This window comes from Salmo trutta, chromosome 2 (genome assembly GCF_901001165.1).
Source record: "Salmo trutta chromosome 2, fSalTru1.1, whole genome shotgun sequence".
NCBI classification, from domain to species: Eukaryota; Metazoa; Chordata; class Actinopteri; order Salmoniformes; family Salmonidae; genus Salmo; species Salmo trutta.
Genome location: NC_042958.1, coordinates 50717476 through 50743855, shown reverse-complemented (window position 1 = coordinate 50743855; position 26380 = coordinate 50717476).

The following is a 26380-nucleotide window of genomic DNA, read 5'->3' as shown; positions in this document are numbered from 1 at the left end:
TGCCTTGTTAAAAGTTCATTTGTGAATTTCTTTCCTTCTTAATGCGTTTGAGCCAAAAAGTTGTGTTGTGACAAGGAAGGGGGTATACAGAAGATAGCCCTATTTGGTAAAAGACCAAGTCCATATTATTGCAAGAACAGCTGAAATAAGCAAAGAGAAACGACAGTCCATCATTACTTTGACATGAAGGTCAGTCAATCCGGAAAATTTCAAGAACTTTTCTTCTAGTGCATTCGCAAAAACTATCAAGCGCTATGATGAAACTGGCTCTCATGAGGACCGCCACAAGAAAGGAAGACCCAGAGTACCCTCTACTGCAGAGGATAAGTTCATTAGAGTTACATAAATTGCTGCCCAAATAAATGCTTCACAGAGTTCAAGTAACAGACACATCTCAACATCAATTGTTCAGAGGAGACTGTGTGAATAAGGGCTTCATGGTCAAATTGCTGCAAAGAAACCACTACTAAAGGACACCAATAATAAGAAGAGACTTGCTTGGGCCAAGAAACACGAGCAATGGACATTAGACCGGTGGAAATCTTTCCAAATTTTAGATTGTTGGTTCCAACTGCTGTGTCATTGTGAGACGCAGAGCAGGTGAACGAATGATCTCCCCATTTGTGGTTCCTACAGTGAAGCATGGAGGAGGAAGTGTGATGGTGCGGGGGTGCATTGCTAGTGACACTGTCTGTGATTTATTTTAACAGCATGGCTACCACAGTATTCTGCAGCGATACGCCATCCCATCTGGTTTGCGCTTAGTGGGACAATCATTTGTTTTTCAACAGGACAATGACCCAACACAACTCCAGCCTGTGTAAGGGCTATTTCACCAAAACAGAAGGTTTTGGAGTGTTGCGTCAGATGACCTGGCCTCCACAGTCACCCGACCTCAAACCAATTGAGATGGTATGGGATGAATTGGACCACAGAGTGAAGGAAAAGCAGTCAACTAGCGCTCAGCAGATGTGGTAACTCCTTCAAGACTGTTGGAAAAGCATTCCAGGTGAAGCTGGTTGAGAGAATGGCAAGAGTGTGCAAAGCTGTCATCAAGGCAAAGGGTGGCTACTTTGAAGAATGTTTGTTTAAGATTTTTTTGTTTGCTACATGATTCCATATGTACTATTTCATTGTTTCACTATTATTCTACAATGTAGAAAATAGCTAAATTTAAGAAAAGCACTTGAATGAGTCGATGTGTCTAAACTTTTGACTGGTACTGTATATACTATGTATATATATATATATATATATATATATATATATATAGTATATTTACAAACAAATATATATTGGGTATTGGAAATGGTGCAGACAATTATATTGAGCAACAATCTATCTACAATATTAAAGTTAATCTACCCCTAATAAAAAAATAAAAACACACAAAAAACACTTTCACTTCACTTCTCCCCCCTACTATCACTGACTTTGTTGATAGCTACATTATTGAATAAACATTTACTTACTAAATCAAATCAAATGTTATTTGTCACATGTTTTGTAAATAACTAACAGTGAAATGCTTACTGGCCCTTCCCAACAATGCAGAGCTAATAATACAAGTTATAGTAAATACACAATGAGATATGATAACTTGGCTTCATACACAGGGTACCAGTACCGAGACGATGTGCAGGGGTACGAGGTAATTGAGGTAGATATGTACGTCTAACTAGGACTAAAGTGACTAGGCAACAGGATAGATACTTAACAGTAGCAGTGGTGTATGTGATGAGTAAAAAAAAGTTAGTGCAAAAGGGTCAATGCAGATAGTTGGGGTAGCTATTTGGTTAACTATTTAACCTCACTAGGGGAGGGGGCACTATTTTCACCTCCGGATGAAAAGCGTGCCCAAAGTAAACTGCCTGCTACTCAGGCCCAGAAGCTACGATATGCATATGGATAGAAAACACTCAAAAGTTTCTAAAACTGTTCAAATAATGTCTGTGAGTATAACAGAACTGAAATGGCAGGCGAAAACCTGAGGAAAATCCATCCAGGAAGTGCCATTACTGTTTTTCCAATGAAAGCCTATCCACCATTTAAAGGGATAGGACCCAGATTCTGTTCCCTATGGCTTCCACTAGTTGTGAACAGTCTTTAGACATTGTTTCAGGCTTTTATTCTGAAAAATTAGGGAGAATGACAACATTGAGTGAGTGGACCCTGGGATGTCCTCAGAGCTGGTTACCGCGGGCGACCGAGAGCACGCCTTTCTTGTTATCCTTTTATTTTGACAAAGCTTTTGTCAGGTTGAAATATTATCGATTATTTGGGCTAAAAACAACCTGAGGATTGATTATAAACATCGTTTGACATGTTTCTATGAACTGTACGGATACTATTTGGAATTTTTGTCTACCTCTTGTGACCGCATTTGAGCCTTTGGATTACTGAACAAAACGCACCAACAAAATTGAGGTTTCTGGATATAAAGAGGGACTTTATCGAACAAAACAAACATTTATTGTGTAACATGGAGTCTTGTGAGTGCAACCATACGAAGATCATCAAAAGTAAGTGATTCATTTTATTGATATTTCTGACTTTCGTGACTAATCTACTTGGCTGGTAACTGTACGTAATGTTTTGTGAGTTGAGCGCTGTCCTCAGATAATCGCATGGTTTACTTTCGCCGTAAAGCCTTTTTGAAATCTGACACGGCGGCTGGATTAACAAGAAGGTAAGCTTTATTTTGATGTATAACACATATATTTTCAAGAATGTTAAATATTTGAATTGAGTATTTTTGAATTTCACACTCTGCAATTTCACTGGATGTTGGCCAGGTGGGACGCTACCGTCCCAGGTACCCATATGAAGTTAACTATGTAGCAGTCTTATGGCTTAGGGGTAGAAGCTGTTCAGGGTCCTATTGGTTCCAGACTTGGTGCAGCGGTACCGCTTGCTGTGTGGTAGCGGAGAGAACGGTCTATGACTTGGGTGACTGGAGTCTTTGACAATTTTTAGGGGCCTTTCGTTGACACCACCTGGTATATAGGTACTGCATGGCAGGGATCTCAGCCCCAATGATATACTAGGCCATATATGCACTAACCTCTGTAGTGACTTGTGGTCAGATGTCAAGCATTTGCCATACCTAGCAGTGATGCAGCCAGTCAAGATGATCTCATTGGTGCAGCTGTATAACTTTTTGTGGATCTGAGAATCTTTTCAGCCTCCTGAGGGGGAAGAGGCGTTGTCGTGCCCTCATCACGACTGTGTTGGCGTGTGTTGACCATGATCCTTAGTGATGTGGATATTGAGGAATTTGAAGCTCTCGACCAGCTCCACTACAGCCTCGTCGACGTGAAAGGGCGTATGCTTGGCCCTCCATTTCCTGTAGTCCACCATCAGCTCCTTTGCTTTGCTAACATTGAGGCAGAGGTTGTTGTCCTGGCAACACACAGCCAGGTCTCTGACCTCCTCCCTATAGGCTGTCTCATCATCGTCGGTGATCAGGCCTACCACCGTCGTGTCGTCAGCAAACTTAATCATGGTGTTGGATGGGACTAATCACACACCTCTGAGGGGCCACCGTGTTGTGGATCAGCGTGGCGGATGTGTTGTTTCCTACACTCACCACCTGGCGGTGGCCTGTCAGGAAGTCCAGTATCCAGTTGTAGAGTGAGGTGTTCAGTCCCAGGGTCCTTATCTTAGTGTTGAGCTTGGAGGGCACTATGGTGTTGAACGCTGAGTTATACTCAATGAACAGCATTCTCACGTAAGTGTTCTTCTTGTCCAAGTGACAGAGGGCAGTGTGGAGTGCAATAGAGATCTCATCATCTGTGGATCTGTTGGGGCGGTATGTGAATTGAAGTGGGTCCAATGATGTGTCCGCAATGATGGTGTTGATGTGAGTCATACCAGCCTTTTAAAGCATGGCTACAGATGTGATGGCTACAGATGTGAGTGCTACAGATGTGAGTGCTACAGATGTGAGTGCTACAGATGTGAGTGCTATGGGGCGATAGTCATTTAGACAGGTTACCTTGGTGTTCTTGGGCACAGGGACTATGGTGGTCTGCTTGAAACATGTAGGTATTACATACTGGGTCAGGGAGAGGTTGAAAATGTCAGCGAAGACACTTGTCATCTGGTTAACGCATGCTATATTATGACTGTTATATGGTTGTCCCACCTAGCTATCTTAACCTGTTTGGGATAGGGGGCAGTATTTTCACGGCCGGATAAAAAACATACCCGATTTAATCTGGTTATTACTCCTGCCCAGAAACTAGAATATGCATATTATTAGTAGATTTGGATAGAAAACACCATGAAGTTTCTAAAACTGTTTGAATGGTGTCTGCGAGTATAACAGAACTCATATGGCCAAAACCTGAGAAGATTCTATATGGGAAGTGCCCTGTCTGACCATTTCTTGGCCTTCTGTAGCCTCTTTATCAAAAATACAGGATCTCTGCTGTAACGTGACATTTTCTAAGGCTTTCATTGGCTCTCAGAAGGCGCCAGAACGTGGAATGATAACTCTGTAGTCTCTGGGCGAAAAACAGTAGGGGTTTTGGTGAGTGGTACTTCTGAGAACACTGGCTCGCGCGTGCATGTGACGACAAAATTTTTTTCTTTCAGTGTTTGAACGGATACAACGTCTCCCGGTTGGAATATTATCGCTATTTTAAGAGAAAAATTGCATAAAAATTGATTTTAAACAGCGTTTGATATGCTTCGAAGTACGGTAATGGAATATTTTGGCATTTTTTGTCACGAAACGCGCCGGCACGTCACCCTTCGGATAGTGAACGCACTAACAAAACTGAGCTATTTGGATATAACTATGGATCATTTGGAACCAAAACAACATTGGTTGTTGAAGTATAAATCCTGGGAGTGCATTCTGACGAAGAACAGCAAAGGTAATCCAATTTTTCTTATAGTAAATCTGAGTTTGGTGAGTGCCAAACTTGGTGGGTGTCAAAATAGCTAGCCATGATGGCCGTCCTATCTACTCAGAATATTGCAAAATGTGCTTTCACCGAAAAACTTTTTTAAAATCGGACACCGCAATTGCATAAAGAAGTTCTGTATCTATAATTCTTAAAATAATTGTTATGTTTTTGTCAACGTTTATCGTGAGTAATTTAGTAAATTCACCGGAAGTTTTCGGTGGGTATGCTAGGTCTGAACTAAACATGCAAATGTAAAAATCTGGTTTTTGATATAAATATGAACTTGATTGAACAAAACATGCATGTATTGTATAACATAATGTCCTAGGAGTGTCATCTGATGAAGATCATCAAAGGTTAGTGCTGCATTTAGATGTGGTTTTGTTTTTTGTGACATATATGCTAGCTTGAAAAATGGGTGTGTGATTATTTCTGCCTGGGTACTCTCCTGACATAATCTAATGTTTTTCTTTCGTTGTAAAGCCTTTTTGAAATCGGACAATGTGGTTAGATAAAGGAGAGTCTTGTCTTTAAAATGGTGTAAAATAGTCATATGTTTGAAAAATTGAAGTTTTTGCATTTTTGAGGTATTTGTAATTCGCGCCACTCTATACCATTGGATACTGGTGAGGCGTTCCGCTAGCGGAACGTCTGTCCCTTAACCTTAACGCGAAATACAAACTCCTCTAAAATCCGAAAACTTCCACTTTTCAAACATATGACTATTTTACAGCTATTTAAAGACAAGACTCTCGTTAATCTAACCACACTGTCCGATTTCAAAAAGGCTTTACAGCGAAAGCAAAACATTAGATTATGTCAGCAGAGTACCCAGCCAGAAATAATCAGACACCCATTTTTCAAGCTAGCATATAATGTCACAAAAAAAAAACCACAGCTAAATGCAGCACTAACCTTTTATGATCTTCATCAGATGACACACCTAGGACATTATGTTATACAATACATGCATGTCAGTTCAATCAAGTTCATATTTATATCAAAAACCAGCTTTTTACATTAGCATGTGACGTTCAGAACTAGCATTCCCACCGAACACTTCCGGTGAATTTACTAAATTACTCACGATAAACGTTCACAAAAAGCATAACAATTATTTTAAGAATTATAGATAGAGAACTCCTCTATGCACTCGATATGTCCGATTTTAAAATAGCTTTTCGGATGAAGCACATTTTGCAATGTTCTAAGTACATAGCCCGGCATCACAGGGCTAGCTATTTAGACACCCAACCAGTTTAGCCTTCACCAAAATCACATTTCCTATAAGAAAAATGTTATTACCTTTCCTGTTCTTCGTCAGAATGCACTCCCAGGACTTCTACTTCAATAACAAATGTTGGTTTGGTCCCAAATAATCCATCGTTATGTTCCATCAACGACGTTTTGTTCGTGTGTTCTAGACAATATCCCAATGGTAAATCCACGGTCACGAGCATGGCGCAGAAAGTGACAAAAAATTTCTAAATATTCCATTACCGTACTTCGAAGCATGTCAACCGCTGTTTAAAACCAATTTTTATGCAATTTATCTCGTAGAAAAGCGATAATATTCCGACCGGGAATCTGCCTGTCTGTAAACTGAGGGAAAAACCGAAAGCCGGGGGCGGGGCAGGTCGCGAGCGTAAGGCTTACTCCACTGATTGACCACTTAGCTTTTGCTCTCCTTTGTTTCAGCCAGGGCTTTGAATTACGTCATTCCTGTTTTTCCCGGGCTCTGAGAGCCCATTGGAGACGTGGGTATTGTCACGTAACAGCAGAGATCCTTAGTTTTTGGAAGAGATGTCAAAGAAAGCAAATAAATGGTCAGACAGGGTACTTCCTGAACAGAACCTTCTCAGGTTTTTGCCTGCCATAGGAGTTCTGTTATACTCACAGACACCATTCAAACAGTTTTAGAAACTTTGGAGTGTTTTCTCTCCAAAGCTAATAATTATATGCATATTCTAGTTTCTGGGCAGGACTAATAATCAGATTAAATCGGGTACGTTTTTTATCCAGCCGTGAAAATACTGCCCCCTAGCCATAAGAGGTTATTAAGATCAAGCCGCTCTGGATAAGACCTTCTGCTAAATGCCCCAAAATAAAATAAAATGCAGCAATTTGAACAAACTGTGCTGTGCTGGAACAGTATGACTTAAAAAGAAATGTTGTTTTTTCACATGGGAAGGCAGGTTGGTGTAACCAGTGCTTGTTGAGGAATAGTCCTGCAGCCCTGTGATGAAGCAATGCTGTCAGATGCTGTCATTGTTGTGGAAACAGAGATAGATGTAGAAAAAAAGAGAGAGCTTGAGAAAGAGAGTGGGAGAGAGAGAGCGCTAAAGATGGAGAGAACCTGGGCTAATGGGTTTAGTGGGTTAATTGGCTCGTCAGAGCGGTGGTGTCAGGAGGCAGGGGGCAGGGTGATTCATCACACCAGGAAGTAAATTACCTGGTGTGCATGGTTACCAACGCATGGCCTCATTGTACAGTAATTGATCAGTCACCACCCCTGCCGCTCACAAGCTTTTGGACCCCAGGAAGAGTAGTTGCTGCTTTTGAAACAGCTAATGGGGATCCTAATAAAATACCACATCTGAACACAACCAAGGCTGTGTCATCTAGTTCTGTTTTTAAGCAAGGAGGAAGGAATACAATCCCTGGTTACTCTGAGATTGTGCCATTCAAGTGACCTCCAAGCTATTTTCAGGGGCCACTCCTACCTACTTACTTCCCTATGAACACCACTCTGTGAATGACTGACAAGGCTGTGGGAGTCTACTCTGCCTAAACCTCATTAACCTCATCAGACCTCTTCACATCCCATTCTGATAAAACCACAACCATTAGCAAGTTGGTGTCACAGTCATTTATTCTCTTCATCCCTGCTCTGTTCCCATCACTCACCATTCCACAGTCACCTCACTTGACCCAAGACACGGGAACAGAAAGGAAAAGTTTTAATACTGAATTTGGACTTCTTCCAGATGTTTTGGGGACGTCATGTGACTGCATTAGACACACCTGAAGTGTTTTTCCTATTCCTGGAAGATAAATATCAAAAGATTGTGCGACCCCCGCCCGTGACCCCCACCACTCTGAGACTTAAGAATGTCTTCATTTACACGGCCTCGGCAGAGCAATTTCTCACATAAATAAAATTCAAATTTCTCCAGATGTACTGACGGAGAGAAAGAGGGAGATAGAGAGAGAAAGAAAGAGGGAGAGAGAGAGAGAGATGTACACACTAAAAACAAATGGTTTATATAGTACCACATAAGGGTTCTTTGGCTTTTTTTGGTGCTATATGGAACCCTTTTTGGTGCTATATGGAACCTTTTCCTAAGAAAAGAAACATAAACAGTTATATATGCAGTAGCACCAGAAAAGAGTCCTGCTATGGTTACAACCCTTTCTGGGGCTATTTTATAGACTATTTTTGGAGAATGGATCTACAAAGAACCTTTCTGGATCTCAAAGGTTCTTTGTGGAACCATACAGGTTTTTATTTATTCTGGTTTAACAGTATTATATTGTTAAAATTCCATAGGTTTTATTATTGTGTTTATTAAGAAGTTGAATCAGGTGTGCTAGCACTGGAACGGCAGGGGGTCCCTGAGAAGAGAACTGAGAACTACTGACTTGGTCAACAGTTCTCAATTGACACAAGGCCATATGTGAGACTTTCACAAGACACTGTTTATTTTTTATATTACTGAATCATGCGTGTGTGTGCATGTGTTTGTCTTTTATCAGGTGTAGTTGATCTGTTTTTTAATCTGATTTTACTGCTTGAATAAGTTACTTGATATGGAACAGATAATCAAGTATAACATCTAAATCCATAACACAACAAATTAAATAAACTAGAATGACACTGTCACTCACGGTTACACAAAAAGAGCAGCTCGCAAACCATGCCCCAAAATATGCTAATGAGCCACTGCCCCTACATTTTATTTATCACTAAAAGAATAAAGAACCTTTATTTAACGACAAACCATTGAAGGGTTCAAAGGGGTTCTTTGGGTCAGTATTGTTCCACAGAGGACCACCACCCTTCCCAAAGAACCCTTTATTTTTGAAGTTCCACATTTCCACCTGAGTCTCTGTGTGGATATGCAGAGGCTCAGGAGAGGTAGCTAGCAGATGACACTGTGACTATGCCACTAACTCCAACCAATGAGCAGGTGTACTGTGACAAGTCAAAGTTGCATTCATTACAGAATAAAGCAAAAGTCAGATACTTGGACACTATACCTTTGGCTAGCCCTGTGGCAAACCCCGACAGTCATCTTTGACCTGGGCTGAACCGCAACATGAATAAAGGATGGGCTATATCCACTGCCTCCAGAAATGTACCCAGACAGTTATTATTCAGACAGATATGAAATATGAATTGTACCTCCTTGCTAACTCTCACCAGAGCTCGACTGCAGTTTATTTCCCAGCGTAACTGTCGAATAATATGATTTAATAAATATGATTATGCATGATTATTTATGTGCCACACTTTGTGTCCCCGAGGCAATTTGCGTCGCTGTGAGATATTCATCTCATCAGAACGTCATAAGCGAAGATAGAGGAACTATATTAATGTGGTATATGCATACCTGTGTTATATAAAATACTGATTTCGCTCCCATTAGAATGCTGTGTGTGTTTGAAGATTCCATCTTAAGCGGAAAGATCAAATACTTCAAAAGAACAAATTATTATTAAACACATTTCTCTTGGTATGCCGTTAAAATGTCTTTCAGTTAACTTTTAGCTTGTAATAAAATGAGACAAACTCTGTCTAGGTACGGGTTAAATCTCTTTGTATGTTAGCTGACCTTGAAGGATCTTGCTCTCTAAAGCCAACATTTTCAATTGATTTCTCACGTTTTGTTCAATTATTGATGAGTCCTTTTAGCGTGGTGTGCAGCATATCTAAATATTTAATAGAGAGAGAATGTCAGTCGCCATGTCAGGACAGAGCAGGAAGGAAAATGAAAACACTTTAAAATAATCTTCTCAGTTGAATTGCTACATTTGACGTCAACGGTGGGATCCATTAAAGTAGCTTTTTGTTTCTCTTCAATCTAAAGACGGGGACAATGGTACAGAACGTTTTCAGGAAATTAACTTGAAACTCCTGAACTGAAACGACAAAGAAAAGCTACTGTAGGACACTCGAAAAAATAAAAGTCGGTTGTCCCACCTAGCTATCTATAAGATGAACGTACTAACTGTAAGTCATTCTGGATAAGAGCGTCTGCTAACTGACCGAAATGGAAAATGGAAATCATTCCTCAACTGGAATGACGTCGAAAAGTAGGACATAATAAAGCGTACATACCTTCTTTTCCATTATCAGTTTGTAACTCACCAGGCGGTGAGGACAGCCAATAAACAGCCATTTGTATGGATACAAGTGTGAGAAATACATCCCAGACAGTTCTCAGAATGGGAAATTAGGGAACGAAGGCGTACCAGGTAAATTCCCAATACTCTGTTTCTGTCAGACAAGTCTTGCCAACTAGGCCAGTCAGAGAGTAGACACAACATAAAACTTGGAACAGACAGTTGGCACCAAACTTACCTTGTTGACTGGGTATCTTCAGGTTTTGTACAGGTGTCTAGTTATTTCTTGGCAGAACATCTACCCTGTTGTTCTGGGTATTCAGGCATGGTATAAATTATTTCCCAAAATGCTGTAAACTGTAGCTTCAACTCTGTCAACAAGTAAAAGGATAGCTAATTCATTGACAGGAAGGAACATTTCTGACCTATCTGATCGCAACCATTCAACTTGCTGCTATTCCAGGTGACAATAATCAATGCAATTTTAGTTTACCTTTAAGGAAAAGTAAACTTTTTTCCCCCAGGGAAAATAGAAAAACTCAGAACACAGAGATGGTATCACTAAAGTTTTAGCAGCACTATAAAACAGATTTCTATCCATCTAATGTATGCACACAGAGGCTCATCGGGGTCACTTTGTCAGAAGGTCGGTGTTGTTTTGATCTCTCAGTGACACGCTGTTCTTCATGTAATTTTCAACCTGGACTAGTTGGAGTGGAGAGGGCGACAGCGTGAGCTAATCAGGAATTATGCAATCAGGGCCATTCCCATGGAAACCCGTCAAAAAGCCATTAGCAGGGACAACAATTGTAAAAGAAAGCTGTGTGGATGACCAGAATGAGAATTCAGACCTCTTTAAATACATACAGAGGAATGACTTGAGAGTTAGTGATAGAGTCAACAATGACACATCATAATTGGTCAAAAACAGTTGTACGACCTCTACCTATAAGCTAGGTCCCAGTCTTGCTGCACTTTTGCTGTTTCAGAAAGTGACAAGTGTTTTGAATAACTTTCTTCTGACAGGTGCAAGTGCACCAAGAGGATGGGTGTGTTTGCCTATAAAATCTAAAATAGTTCAATGACTGTTCCTGGAGAGCCCTTGACTTGAGTACTTCAACAATCTACAAGATCTGATTATAAACTCTATCAGGCTGTCTGATCTCCGGCTGTGATTGGAGAGGTAATTACTTAGCAGGACACCGGCGATCCAATCAGGAAGAGGATGGCCTCCTGTCTGCCAAACAGGAAGAGAATAGGGACGAGAACACAGACATCCTATTAAATTACTTAGTATTACATTTAATTAGTTCTTATTAATTTAATCTGTATTCTAATTCCTAATTCTATGGGAGAGACCATCAAAGACTCTCAGTTAAATGGCTCCCCTCCTCGGAACTCTCCTGGAACATCTGGCATCGGTTTCCACGGTGACGAGGCATTCTGCTGTTGCCGTGGGCTCCTCGCTGGCTCTTTGGCCGGATTAGACTCAGTCTGGATGACAGCTGTGTTTCTGATTCTAATGAAGGATAAGTGCTCTTCACGGATGATGTGGGTGTATGTTGATCTTTCAGTTTTTTTAAAATCTTCTCCTCCTTTTGAAGCTGAAGACCCAGAGACTAGCAGAGAGCAGATGCAGTGTTCAACACACACGCACACGCACACACACACAGGCACACGCACAGCTTTCCATCCTTCATTCCCCAGTACATAATAGTGGTGCCTCTAAGTGTTTCCCTGTAATGTGAAAGGACGATCTGTGTTGTGATTCAGACATGGTGACTGATGTGAATGATCTGTGTTGTGATTCAGACATGGTGACTGATGTGAATGATCTGTGTTGTGATTCAGACGTGGTGACTAATGTGAATGATCTGTGTTGTGATTCAGACACGGTGACTGATGTGAATGATCTGTGTTGTGATTCAGACATGGTGACTGATGTAATTGATCTGTGTTGTGATTCAGACGTGGTGACTGATGTGAATGATCTGTGTTGTGATTCAGACACGGTGACTGATGTGAATGATCTGTGTTGTGATTCAGACACGGTGACTGATGTGAATGATCTGTGTTGTGATTCGGACATGATGACTGATGTGAATGATCTGTGTTGTGATTCAGACGTGGTGACTGATGTGAAAGATCTGTTTGGGATTCAGACATGGTGACTGATTTGAATGTACGATGATACCAAAGCACACTAGTATAGAAACAGTCCGTCTGAAGCTCCCCAGTCAAGACATTCCTCATTATTTGGTATCTATTATCTAAACTAAGCGGGTTTCCTGTAAATGCGTAGCCATTTCCTGCTGTCAATGACAAAAAGCGCCCTCTTTGGCCTCATGGGTGGAATGTTATTAATAGTTTTCTAAACTTAATCATTAATAAAGATGTTGGGGTTTTTTACTGAAGAAAATCCGGTGTTTCTATGTCAAACAGTATTGTTCTATTTCAGTCTTCTGTGATGTATATCAAGTGTAATATTGGGATGCAAACTAAAAATGTAATACATTTAAACTCTAAACAGGTGTCTTCTTTCTTTAAGCCCATAACCATGTGTGTGTGAGATGTATACTTTTGTTTCAAAGTAGATTTGTTTAAGACCACCAATAATCACTCTGTGTGGCCCTGATTTAACCCACTGCAGTAAAAGGTTATTAAACTAATGTGTCCCTGCATAAGTATTGCTTTTTTTTTCAATGTTTAAAGACACGGGCTAATGTCAGTAAAAGTACTGTCACCTCTGATGTAAAACAATGTCAGAGGACAATTTCCAATAAGGCAATTGAGCAGGAGGACAAGAGGATCACAGGGAGTTATGCAGCGAAATGGAAAGTGTCCTGATCTGCCAGAGCCTAGGTGCTGCTGGCTTCTCTCTCAGATAAACTGGCAGGTAGGATTAAGGATTCTCAAGTTTATGACTTACTGCATCGTCACCATTGCTCAACACCAGGATCACCGCTGGCATTTCAAATACAAAAGCCGTCCAAAGATGATGAGCAATCTTCTCAATAGAGTGTGGCTGCTCGGTGCACTACGCAGCACACACGTAATTCAGGCTACGAGTGGAATGCAGAGTGTTTCACTACCGAGCGACACACTTTGCATGAATACTGAATAAAATACAACTTTATTTGTCCTTGTGAGACAGTTATGGATGGGCTGCAGCAGATGCAAATCATTGGCACACTTATTTTGAGGAGGAGAAAAGGGGGAGAAGCTTATATCAGGGTCAACAACATCATGGTTACTGGGCATGTGCACTAGGTCATTTTAACATCGGTCATAGCATGTTCACCTAACGGGGCACTAACAACTAACGACATGGCATTCACCATATCGATGAACACAGTGGTATAATGCTCCAGAAATTCACTTCAACATGCGTGCCCTGTATATTCCCAATGCGTTATCTTTAGCTTCTTCTGGTTCTAATGTCTGACTGAGCTAATTATCTGGCCCATCAGATCCTATTGATCTATGGATTAAAGTGTGATGAGACTGGGCACAGAAAAGCAACAGTGATGCAATGACAGGCAACACGCTAAAGTAAGGTTTTTCTACCTGAGGATCTCGAACTGCAGCCTCAGTATTGTCTTCCGCAGACCAGTATAGTACTTCGGGCAATTCAGTGTGTGTGTGTGTGTGTGTGTGTGTGTGTGTGTGTGTGTGTGTGTGTTTGTGTGTGCATTTGAGTTGATTTAGGTACCAGCGGTGAGTCAAGATGTAACTATCAAACTGTCCTAGTCATATTGATTAGCTAGATCCCCATTGAGGGTCTTCAGCATTAGTGATACTTCAGGTTACAAGCACTACCATATCATTTTCTAAGGCAGATTAAAATCTATTGGACAAGAGTAATTGCAGAAGTGAAGCCAATAAAGGTAAGCATATGCCCATGTTTATACATGAATATCCAATCACATCCAACTGCCAGATCAGCAGTTGAGAGAGATTGTTTTGCATAATAATCTCCCAATTGGGGCACACTGCAGCCTTGGATATTAATCTCTTCATGGCAGAAGGATGAGAAACAAGAACGAGGGACGAGGAGAGAGGAGAGGGAGGGAGCAAGTGAGCTCGTGAAAGTGAAAGTTGGAAAGTGGTAGGGTATGAGAGAGAGAGAGAGAGAGAGAGAGAGAGAGAGAGAGAGAGAGAGAGAGAGAGAGAGAGAGATTAATAGTGGGCCTTCAAAACAAATGTCGTTTGACTGGCTCTCCTCTAAAGTTCCTGTCACTACTACACTTCATTATCAAATCAAATTGTATTGGTCACATACACATATTTAGCAGATGTTATGGGTCACATACACATATTTAGCAGATGTTATTGGCCACATACACATATTTAGCAGATGTTATTGGCCACATACACATATTTAGCAGATGTTATGGGTCACATACACATATTTAGCAGATGTTATTGGTCACATACACATATTTAGCAGACGTTATTGGTCACATAAACATATTTAGCAGATGTTATTTAGGGTGTAGCGAAATGCTTGTGTTCCTAGTTCCGATTCACAACAATACACAAAAATGTTAAAGTAAAACAATGGAATATATAAATATTAGTTTGAGCAATGTCAGAGTGGCATTGGCTAAAATACAGTAGATTAGAATACTGTATATACATATGAGATGAGTAAACCAGTATGTAAACATTATTTAAACATGATTAAAGTGGCCAGTGATTCCAAGTCTACGTATATAGGGCAGCAGCGTCTAAGGTGCAGGGTTGCGTAACCAGGTGGAAGCCAGATATTTAACAGTCTGATGGCCTGTTAGAAGCTGTTTTTCAGTCTCTTGGTCCCAGCTTTGACGCACCTGTACTGACCACGCCTTCTGGATGATAACGGGGTGAACAGGCCATGGCTCTGGTGGTTCATGTCCTTGATGTAGTTTTTGGCCTTCTTGTGACATCGGGTGGCCTTTCCACCTTCTCCACTGCGATCCCGTCGATGTGGATAGGGGCGTGCTCCCTCTGCTCTTTCCTGAAGTCCACGATCAGATCCTTTGTTTTGTTGATCTTGAGTGAGAGGTTATTTTCCTGGCACCACTCTCCCAGGGCCCTCACCTCCTTTCTGTATATTGTCTTGTCATTGTTGGTAATCAGGTCTACTACTGTTGTGTCGTCTGCAAACTTGATTATTGAGTTTGAGGCGTGCGTTGCCACGCAGTCATGGGTGAACAGGCAGTACAGGATGGGGCTGAGCACGCACCCTTGTGGGGCCCCTATGTTGAGGATCATCGAAGTGGAAGTGTTGTTTCCTACCTTCACCACCTGGGGGCGGCCTGTCGGATAGTCCAGAACCCAGTTGCACAGGGCGGGGTTCAGGCCCAGGGCCCCAAGGTTAATGATGAGCTTGGAGGGTACTATGGTGTTGAATGCTGAGCTGTAGTCAATGAACAGCATTTTTACATAGGTATTCTTCTTATCGAGATGGTATAGGGCAGTGTGCAGTGCGATGACAGAAGTGAGTGCTACGGGGTGATAGTTCTTTAGTTCAGTTACCTTTGCTTTCTTGGGTACAGGAACAATGGTGGACATCTTGAAGCAAGTGGGGACAGCAGACTGGGATAGGGAGAGATTGAATATGTCCGTAAACACTCCGGCCAGCTGGTCTGCGTATGCTCTGAGGACGCGGCTAAGGATGCCGTCTGGGCCGGCAGCCATTCGAGGGTTAACACGCTTAAATGTCTTACTCACGTCGGCCACGGAGAAGGAGAGCCCTAGGTCCTAGGTAGCGGGCTGCGTCGGTGGCACTGTGTTATCCTCAAAGCGGGCGAAAAAGGTGTTTAGCTTGTCCGGAAGCAAATACATCTCAACTAATACATGTCCAACAGTGATTGGTTATGGATAAGAGGGTGACGCTGCCACTAAGAACAACATGCCTGTCCGAAGTAGATGCAGCCTCCAACAACAGGTTTGACACCTCCTACACATGAAGTGGAGTTGCATCATCAGTTGTGAAGCGATCTCACATACGTATGACAACTACACGTCAACTAGACATATGCTTGTCATTCTGAAAAGTTGATGGGTATATGACTGACACCTTTACTGAGGCTGCACTAGTCTTTAGGTATTATATAGAGAAGTGTTAATAATCGGTTTCCCTACTTCCTTGCAGGTTGGCTGTTGTACAGTATGAAGCAGAGCTGTGCATTGGGTGTTGGGAGGCGTGTCAACAGAGGTGGGGAAGCATACTGTGTTACGTAAGAAATCTATGGATAAATATCACAAAAAAACTGAACAATTCATTCACTCCCTTCCCTTGGAAAGAAGAAGGGAAAGTACTGTAGAAACAAACACACACACACACACACACACACACACACACACACACACACACACACCTTCATCGATGTCAGCGTTCTGTAAATCAAAACTTGAGGAAAATAAACTAGCTGCCCATCACATGTCCTCAAGGCGTCCATTAACGTGCTGCTCATCACGTCCTCAAGATGTTCGTCAACGTGCTGCTCATCACATGTCCTCAAGACGTCTATCAGCGTGCTGCTCATCGCGTCCTCAAGACGTCCATTAACGTGCTGCTCATCACACGTTCTCAAGATGTCTATCAACATGCTGCTCATCACACGTCCTCAAGATGTCCATCAACATGCTGCTCATCACACGTTCTCAAGACGTCGATCAACGTGCTGCTCATCACGTCCTCAAGATATCTATCAACATGCTGTTCATCACACGTCCTCAAGATGTCGATCAACGTGCTGCTCATCACGTCCTCAAGATGTCCGTCAACGTGCTGTTCATCACACGTCCTCAAGACGTCCATCAACGTGCTGCTCATCACGTCCTCAAGATGTCCGTCAACGTGCTGTTCATCACACGTCCTCAAGACGTCCATCAACGTGCTGCTCATCACGTCCTCAAGATGTCCATCAATGTGCTGCTCATCACGTCCTCAAGACGTCCATCAATGTGCTATTCTTTACGTCCTCAAGATTTCCATCAACGTGCTGCTCATTACGTCCTCAAGATGTCCATCAACGTGCTGCTCATTGTGTCCTCAAGATGTCCGCCAACGTGCTGCTCATCACATGTCCTCAAGACGTCTATCAGCGTGCTGCTCATCACGTCCTTAAGAAGTCCGCCAATGTGCTGCTCATCACGTCCTCAAGATGTCCATCAATGTGCTGCTCATCACGTCCTCAAGACGTCCATCAACGTGCTGCTCATCACACGTCCTCAAGACGTCCATCAACGTGCTGCTCATCACGTCCTCAAGATGTTCGTCAACGTGCTGCTCATCACACGTCCTCAAGATGTCCATCAACGTGCTGCTCATCACGTCCTCAAGATGTCCATCAATGTGCTGCTCATCACGTCCTCAAGATGTCCATCAACATGCTGCTCATTACATCCTCAAGATGTCCATCAACGTGCTGCTCATTGTGTCCTCAAGATGTTTGTCAATGTGCTTCTCATCACCTTCCTGCTTCCTTCCTGCTTCCTGCTGGGTGTGATCATCCATTCCTGCTGGGTGTAATCATCCATTCTGATAATCAATTCCTGCTGGGGTTGATCATCCATTCCTGCTGGGTGTGAACATCCATTCCTGCTGGGTGTGAACATCCAGGCCTGCTGGGGGTGAACATCCATTCCTGCTGTGTGTGAACATCCAGACCTGCTGGGTGTGAACATCCAGGCCTGCTGGGTGTGAAAATCCAGGTCTGCTGGGTGTGAACATCCATTCCTGCTGGGTGTGAACATCCAGGCCTGCTGGGTGTGAATATCCAGCCCTGCTGGGTGTGAACATCAATTCCTGCTGGGTGTGAACATCAATTCCTGCTGGGTGTGATTATCCAGGCCTGCTGGGTGTGAACATCCATTCCTGCTGGGTGTGAACATCCATTCCTGCTGGGTGTGAACATCCATTCCTGCTGGGTGTGATCATCCAGGCCTGCTGGGGATGATCATCCAGGCCTGCTGGGTGTGAACATCCATTCCTGCTGGGTGTGAACATCCATTCCTGCTGGGTGTGATCATCCAGGCCTGCTGGGTGTGAACATCCATTCTTGCTGGGTGTGAACATCCATTCTTGCTGGGTGTGATCATCCAGGCCTGCTGGGTGTGATCATCCAGGCCTGCTGGGGGTGAACATCAATTCCTGCTGGGTGTGAACATCCATTCCTGCTGGGTGTGATCATCCAGGCCTGCTGGGTGTGAACATCCATTCCTGCTGGGTGTGATCATCCAGGCCTGCTGGGTGTGAACATCCATTCCTGCTGGGTGTGATCATCCAGGCCTGCTGGGGATGATCATCCAGGCCTACTGGGGGTGAACATCAATTCCTGCTGGGTGTGAACATCCATTCCTGCTGGGGGTGAACATCCAGGCCTGCGGGGTGTGAACATCAATTCCTGCTGGGTGTGAACATCCATTCCTGCTGGGTGTGATCATCCAGGCCTGCTGGGTGTGAACATCCATTCCTGCTGGGTGTGATCATCCAGGCCTGCTGGGGGTGAACATCCAGGCCTGCTGGGGGTGAACATCCAGGCCTACTGGGGGTGATCATCCATTCTTGCTGGAGGTGATCATCCAGGCCTGCTGGGGGTGAACATCCATTCCTGCTGGGTGTGAACATCCATTCTTGCTGGGTGTGAACATCCATTCTTGCTGGGTGTGATCATCCAGGCCTGCTGGGTGTGATCATCCAGGCCTGCTGGGGGTGAACATCCATTCCTGCTGGGTGTGATCATCCAGGCCTGCTGGGTGTGAACATCCATTCCTGCTGGGTGTGATCATCCAGGCCTGCTGGGTGTGAACATCCATTCCTGCTGGGTGTGATCATCCAGGCCTGTTGGGGATGATCATCCAGGCCTGCTGGGGGTGAACATCCAGGCCTACTGGGGGTGAACATCAATTCCTGCTGGGTGTGAACATCCATTCCTGCTGGGGGTGAACATCCAGGCCTGCTGGGTGTGAACATCAATTCCTGCTGGGTGTGAACATCCATTCCTGCTGGGTGTGATCATCCAGGCCTGCTGGGTGTGAACATCCATTCCTGCTGGGTGTGATCATCCAGGCCTGCTGGGGGTGAACATCCAGGCCTGCTGGGGGTGAACATCCAGGCCTACTGGGGGTGATCATCCATTCCTGCTGGGGGTGATCATCCAGGCCTGCTTGTGGTGAACATCCATTCCTGCTGGGGGTGATCATCCAGGCCTGCTGGGTGTGAACATCCATTCCTGCTGGGTGTGAACATCCATTCCTGCTGGGGGTGATCATCCAGGCCTGCTGGGTGTGAACATCCATTCCTGCTGGGGGTGAACATCCATTCCTGCTGGGTGTGATCATCCAGGCCTGCTGGGGGTGAACATCCATTCCTGCTGGGGGTGATTATCCAGGCCTGCTGGGGGTGATCCTCCATTCCCTTTAAACCTTGACTGACTGGCCTGGATGAATTGAGAAATCACTGTGTACGCTGCTTAGCACTGCACTGGCGTTTGGCACCAGGTTGTTACCAGTTGAGTCAAATTTTCTCTGTATCTAAGAGTTATATAGTAAAGTCAAACAGGCATCATATGGCTCGATACATCACATGTATAGATGCTTTTGCAATACTGGTACTGAAGCACAAATTCAATAGAAAAAAAATAATAATAATCTGATTGCAAGGCAGAGAATCGTGACTGACTGACACATTGATGAATTAATCAAACATGAACCATGACATCGTTTGAAATGTAGTGTTTTACCATACAGTATGCTGCTTTGACTTGGTTGGGATCCGGGAGAGTTCATACCCAAAAGACCTCAGTCAAATGCACATTTAGCCAGTTACTATGGCAACCGACAGCGCTGCAGTTCTTTCCTCATCATGTTTATTCAATAATTCAATGGACAAGGATCAATGACCTCGCCTCGAAGTTGTGAATTTGGTTTGGCATCGGTCAGTGAGTTAGCCAGCCTTTGTAGCTACCCTCTCATCATCTCTGAGCCAAACAACCAAGGGATATGTTCGTTTTTTATGTACTAACAACTAGCTATGCTGTCAACTGTCATCAACAGTTAGTAGGAACTATAGATGAGGTGTCATTTTTGGCCTAATGCGACTAATCTGTTTGGTCATTTTAAGAATTTTTTTAAATGCTTTTTTTTTACTATGTAAAGTCCCTGCATCAAAACAAGCAACATAGTTTTCAATAGGAGTGGTCATTGGTGTAGTCCAAGTGATAAGGAAATTCCATATCAATGCAGAGACGCAGAAATGTCACAACGACATCAACAACTCCCCTAGCAATGCTTACATAGATGTTGTTATGACAGTGTAGCATAGACCTCCTCACCCTAATTTCCACCCAGAGATGCATAGGGCTGTGATGTATGGCAACAACCCATAATCGTCGCTCTCCCTCTCGTCCAACGGTTCAGCCTAGTCTGAATAACAACGATGACGGAGACTTTCCCTTATCCACTCCTCTCTGCTCCCTATAGACAAACAAGAAAATTGGTTTTCACTTCTGTTTTTAAAAGATCTGCTTCATATTATTTCTTCTTTTGGGGTGGAAACTATGTTTAATATGTATTTTTGAAATGGCCAATTATGGTTTGTTTCAGCTGTCAGCTGGTGCAAGTGTATGTGTGTGTACGTCTATATAGGATTTTGGCACTGTTGCAGTGAGTGTTTCTCCCTGGAGAGACCTCCTGTTTAATTCACTACGTTTTCCCTCCCCACCTCCACCCCCTCCTTTCCATCCCTCCCTCCATCCCTCCCCCTTAATCCCCCCCCCCTTCTTCCCTACGACAATCCCTCCAGTTCACTGCCTATAGAGATTCCCCTTCATGGTTCAAGGTGGCATACTGCAGATAAAACAACGTGGACGAAAGGTTACCTTGCTCCACGAGTTGTTAAATCACAATAATGATGTCCCTTATCATTAAACATACCCTTTCCTATATCTCTTTATATCTTCAAATCAAACTTTATTCAAATCAAATCAAATGTTGTTATTCACATGTGCCGAACACAACAAGTGTTGACTTGACCATGAAACGCCCTTTCCCAACAAAGCAGTTAAAAACTAAGAAAATAAAATAGTAACACAGTAAAATAACACAATTAAGTAACAACAACAAGGCTATATACAGGCTACGTTGTACTGGAGTACCAGGTAGTTGCGGCGATTGATTGAGGTAATATGTACATGTAGGTTTGCTTAGGTGATTGATTGAGGTAATATGTACATGTAGGTGTGGTTAGGTGATTGAGGTAATATGTACATGTATGTTTGGTTAGGTGATTGATTGAGGTAATATGTACATGTAGGTAGAGGGTGAAAAGTAGAACGTCCGGGTAGCCGTATAAATAACTGTTCAGCAGTCTTACGGCTTAGCCGTAGAAGCTTTTCAGGAGCCTTTTGGTCCCAGACTTGGTGCTCCGTTACCGCTTGCAGTGAGGTAGCAGAGAGAACAGACTCTGACTTGGGTGGCTGGAGTCTTTGACAATTTTAAGGCCTTCCACTCACACCACTTGATATAGAGGTCCTGGATGGCAGGGAGCTCGGGCCCAGTGATGTACTGGGCTGTATGCATTACCATCTGTAGCACATTGCAGTCGGATGCTGAGCAGTTGTATTACCAAGCTCTGATGCAGCCAGTCAAGATGCTCTCAATGGTGCAGCTGTAGAGCTTTTTGAGCATCTCAGGGTCCATGCCAAATCTTTTAAGCCTCCTGAGGGGGAAGAGGCGTTGTCGTGCCCTGTTCACAACTGTGTTGGTGTGTTTGAACCATGATAGGTCATTAGTGATGTGGACACAGAGGAACTTGAAGCTCTCAACCATTTCCACTACAGCCCTGTCGATGTGCATGGGGGCGTGCTCGGCCCTCCGTTATCTGTAGTCCACGATCAGCTCCTTTGTCTTGCTGATGTTGAGGGAGAGGTTGTTGTCCTGGTACCACACTGCCAGTTCCCTGACCTCCTCCCTGTAGGCTGTCTCATTGTCATGATGAACAGGTCGACCACCATCCTGTCGTCAGCAAATTTAATTGGGCTAAGCACACCCCCAGTGTTGAGGGTCAGCGTGGCAGATGTGTTTTTGCCCACCCTAACCACCTGGGGGCGGCCCATCAGAAAGTCCAGTATCCAATTGCATATAGAGGTGTTTTATCCCAGGGTCCTTGGCTTAGTGATGAGCTTGGAGGGCACTATGGTGTAGAATGCTGAGCTGTAGTCAATGAATAGCATTCTCACGTATGTGTTCCTTTTGTCCAGGTGGGAAAGGGCAGTGTGGCGTGCAATAGAGCTTGAGTCATCTGCAGATCTGTTGGGGCGGTATGTGACTTGGAGTGGGTCCAGGGTGTCTGGGATGATGGTGTTGATGTTAGCCATGACCAGTCTTTCATGGCTACAGATGTGAGTGCTACAGGGCAATAGTCATTTAGGCAGGTTATCTTGTCACTCTTGGGCACAGGGACTATGGTGGTCTGGTTGAAACATGTAGGTATTACAGACTGGGTCAGGGAGAGGTTGAAAATGTCACGGAAGACATTTGCTAGCTGGTCAGCGCATGCTCTGTGTACATGTCCTGGTAATCCGTCTGGCCCTGAATGTTAACCTGTTTCAAGAACTTACTCAGATCGGCTACGGAGAGCGTGATCAGACACCCGGAACAGCTGGTGCTCTCTTCAAATGTAGAAAATACGTAGAAAATGTACAAAGAATCTCTCAATGATTGTTTTTAAATAACTACTCCCATTGAATAACACTGCTATACCATCCCATTCCATAACAACACCCTGACCTCTCCTGCTTCTCAGTCTCATCAATAGTAGACCTGCTTCTTAAAGCTGTTTCCATGGTAACCCCGGTCCCGTCTGCACACAGGAAGCCTCTCCACTGGTGTCTGACCTCTGAACTCTCTGACTGATCCAGCATCACCAGGAGGTATATGGGGAGGTGACTTCCACTGACCTCACCCTCTGAGGGTTGGCTGCTGTGTAGCAGACTGACGCATAAAGGCATTATAACAGGCCCCCTTCCTAGGTACAGTATCAGGGACAGTGGGGAATAAGGATAGGCCTTGGAGTTTCAATGGAGAGATATCTCTTCTATACTCACTGTAAAGTGGATTAAACCTACCTGGTCTCAAATAATACAGGGATGTTCGCAGTTTTATTAAAAGACTGCAGGATACGTGGCACTTACGGAACAGTCATGTTTAACCCAAGGCATGCCTCGTCTACACTTATTTTCTAAGAACCTTCATTTGGAATGGCAAGGGAAAGTACAGAGGTACAAATACATCCTTTATTATCTGGGAAGATGGTTCAAATTTGGGACGCAGAGATGTCCAATTACATGCCACCTGCGTTTGTTCATGCCGCTCAGCAGGAGATCCATGGAGTAGTACTGTGAAAGCTGGAACACAAAATCAGATCTAACAGGGAGACACTTTGAAAAACAAGCTACACCAACGTGTTTCAAAACATTACAGAGCTTCCCGACATTGTCCAAGGCCACAAAAGGAACTAAATTGTTGCTTGTGTGACACTAGATGACACAAATAAACTATTACCCGGCACTTCTCCAAGCTCTCTTTAGGGAAGAACATAGGAGCTGTGTTCTCTCTCACCAGCCGCTGTTTTCTCTTCTCCAAAACAGGTAAACATCTCCGACAGCATCTGCAGGATTACTCTCACTCCCACAGCGGTAATGCTGCTATAAATCAACTCTGGTCTCCTCGACACTTGCAATTGCCTGTCTTGTGCATACACTATACTTGTATCTGTCGATTGTCAGAGGGGTGGACAAAAAGGAGGAAGGGAAGCGCTGCTGGGTTCATTAGTAAGTCTTTGTAGATAGGTGCTCTTTGGTAAAAGGGGTAAATTGGTCATCTTTTATTTGTGTGACATGTTCAATGGAACAAAGATTTCAAAACTCTGACGGGTTTCGCCTGCATGGCCTTCTTCCTTGTCAGAGGAGATTTAAAAACAGGTTCTAGGCTTTTACAGAACTTCTGATACGTCTTGCATATGTCTTCCACAGTCGTTTCATCCATTTGCTTGGTACTGTACTGACTGTGCCAGTGCTTTTCTTTGGCAACAGCTCAGACATTATTGATCGTCTTTTATATTAAGGAGAGACCAGAAAGGCATTTGGGGTTTATGGGGTTTAATCAGAGGTAAATCTCAGATTAAACACGACACTAAGGTGTGATATTTGTCAAGCCGATCCCCAGGCAAAGTCTGAGCCCTCCGCATTCTCTTATTACACAACTGGCTTTCTGAGCCCTACAGGACCCAGTAGGCTCAAGGTAACACCCCTTAACAGGTCTCACTTGTGTAGTTTATGCAAGTCTGCAACCACACACTGAACAACCAAGTTCATTTAGATTTCTTAATTCGTTACAGTAATAGATCTGACAAGAAACGCTGCAAACAAAAGCAACAATTGTAATCAAATGTGATTGAAAGAAATGAAATGAGTTTACCGGTGATATTTGAGGCCACCAATACTGTGAAAGCGGGCCTGTATTCCTTTATGAAATCAGAAGTGAAACTAATCGGAAATGACACTTTTATTTCTCCATTACCTTGCTATATGTTTGATGCATTCATAGTTCCCTGTGGAGCCTTTCACAGCTACCTTTAAATTACATTGAGGAAATGCTCTTTCAAAATAGAAACCACTTAGATTGTCTTCATACTGCAAGCCAACGCTTTGCATGGTCAGCAAATCCACAAAGCACCCCAGTTATCAGGTTGACATTTTCTTTTTCAAATTAAATTGTTTGACTCTGTAATTGCCTTTGCATGTTACAGCCCGCTAACTGTGATCAATACCGCCATCATGTTGTCAGCAAGGAGCATTTTCTGAAATATCACATCCAGCCCAGCCAGGGGTCCACAGCTTACGTATATAAACAAACGACAGCAATACTAGGAAATGATAGAAACCAAAGGAAGAAAAATAGAAAAATAACAACAGTGTGTGCTGATGGAAGGCTTCTTCCTCATTTCCAGACCCAATCCACTCAAGGATGGACGGAGGAGAATTCCAGGTGAAATGATACCAGTATTTCCTCAGTTATCTCTCCGAGAGAGAAATTAAAGTAATTTTTCTTACAGTGTGGGAAGTCGTAGTTCATGAGTTTTCAACCAGGCAGTCCTGAAGAGCAGAGTTTCTTTTTTTACTCTGGTCTCGTGGGACAAGATCTCAGACGCTGTTGGGGAATCTGTGTATGTGCACACAGACAGGGTTAATTAATTTAAAACACACAAATCCTGTGCCTTGAATAGAGCAACATGTAGTCTATCAGAGATGATTCATACATTCTCTGGTGATGTTTAGTGTTTGTAAGATTTCTACTTCCTACTTCAACGTTTGTCTTTTTCATTTTTATAATAATTATGCAACCCTGTTAGAACTATGCTCAAGCACAACCTCCAGGCAGATGGAGACATTTACCATGACTGCAGGCAACAGAGATTACAGTGTGTTGCCCTTTAAATTATGGAGTGTGGTACCATCTGTAGATTATGGAGTTTGGTACCATCTGTAGATTATGGAGTGTGTTGCCATCTGTAGATTATGGAGTGTGTTGCCATCTGTAGATTATGGAGTGTGGTACCATCTGTAGATTATGGAGTGTGTTGCCATCTGTAGATTATGGAGTGTGTTGCTATATGTAGATTATGGCGTGTGTTGCTGTAACGGCTGTCGTCGTCAGACGAAACAGGGAAATCATCGTCTGAGAAAGTTGACCAATACGCAGCGGGTTGCGTGCTCATCATGATATTTATTAAACTGTGAACACCAAAACATTAAACACGAACGACTCCAGACAGGCTAACAGGCTACTTACAAAATCATAGCAGTGTTAACACAACCACCCACAAACCCAAGTGACAAACATACTCCTAAATATATGACTCCCAATCAGGAACAACGATAACCAGCTGTCCATGATCGGGAGCCACACAGACCAACATAGAAACACAACACCCAGAACAAACATACACAGACATCTTCTGCCACGTCCTGACCAAAATACTACCCAACTACACCCTCTGCTGGTCAGGACGTGACAGTTGCCATATGGAGTGTGGTACCATATGTAGATTATGAAGTGTGGTACCA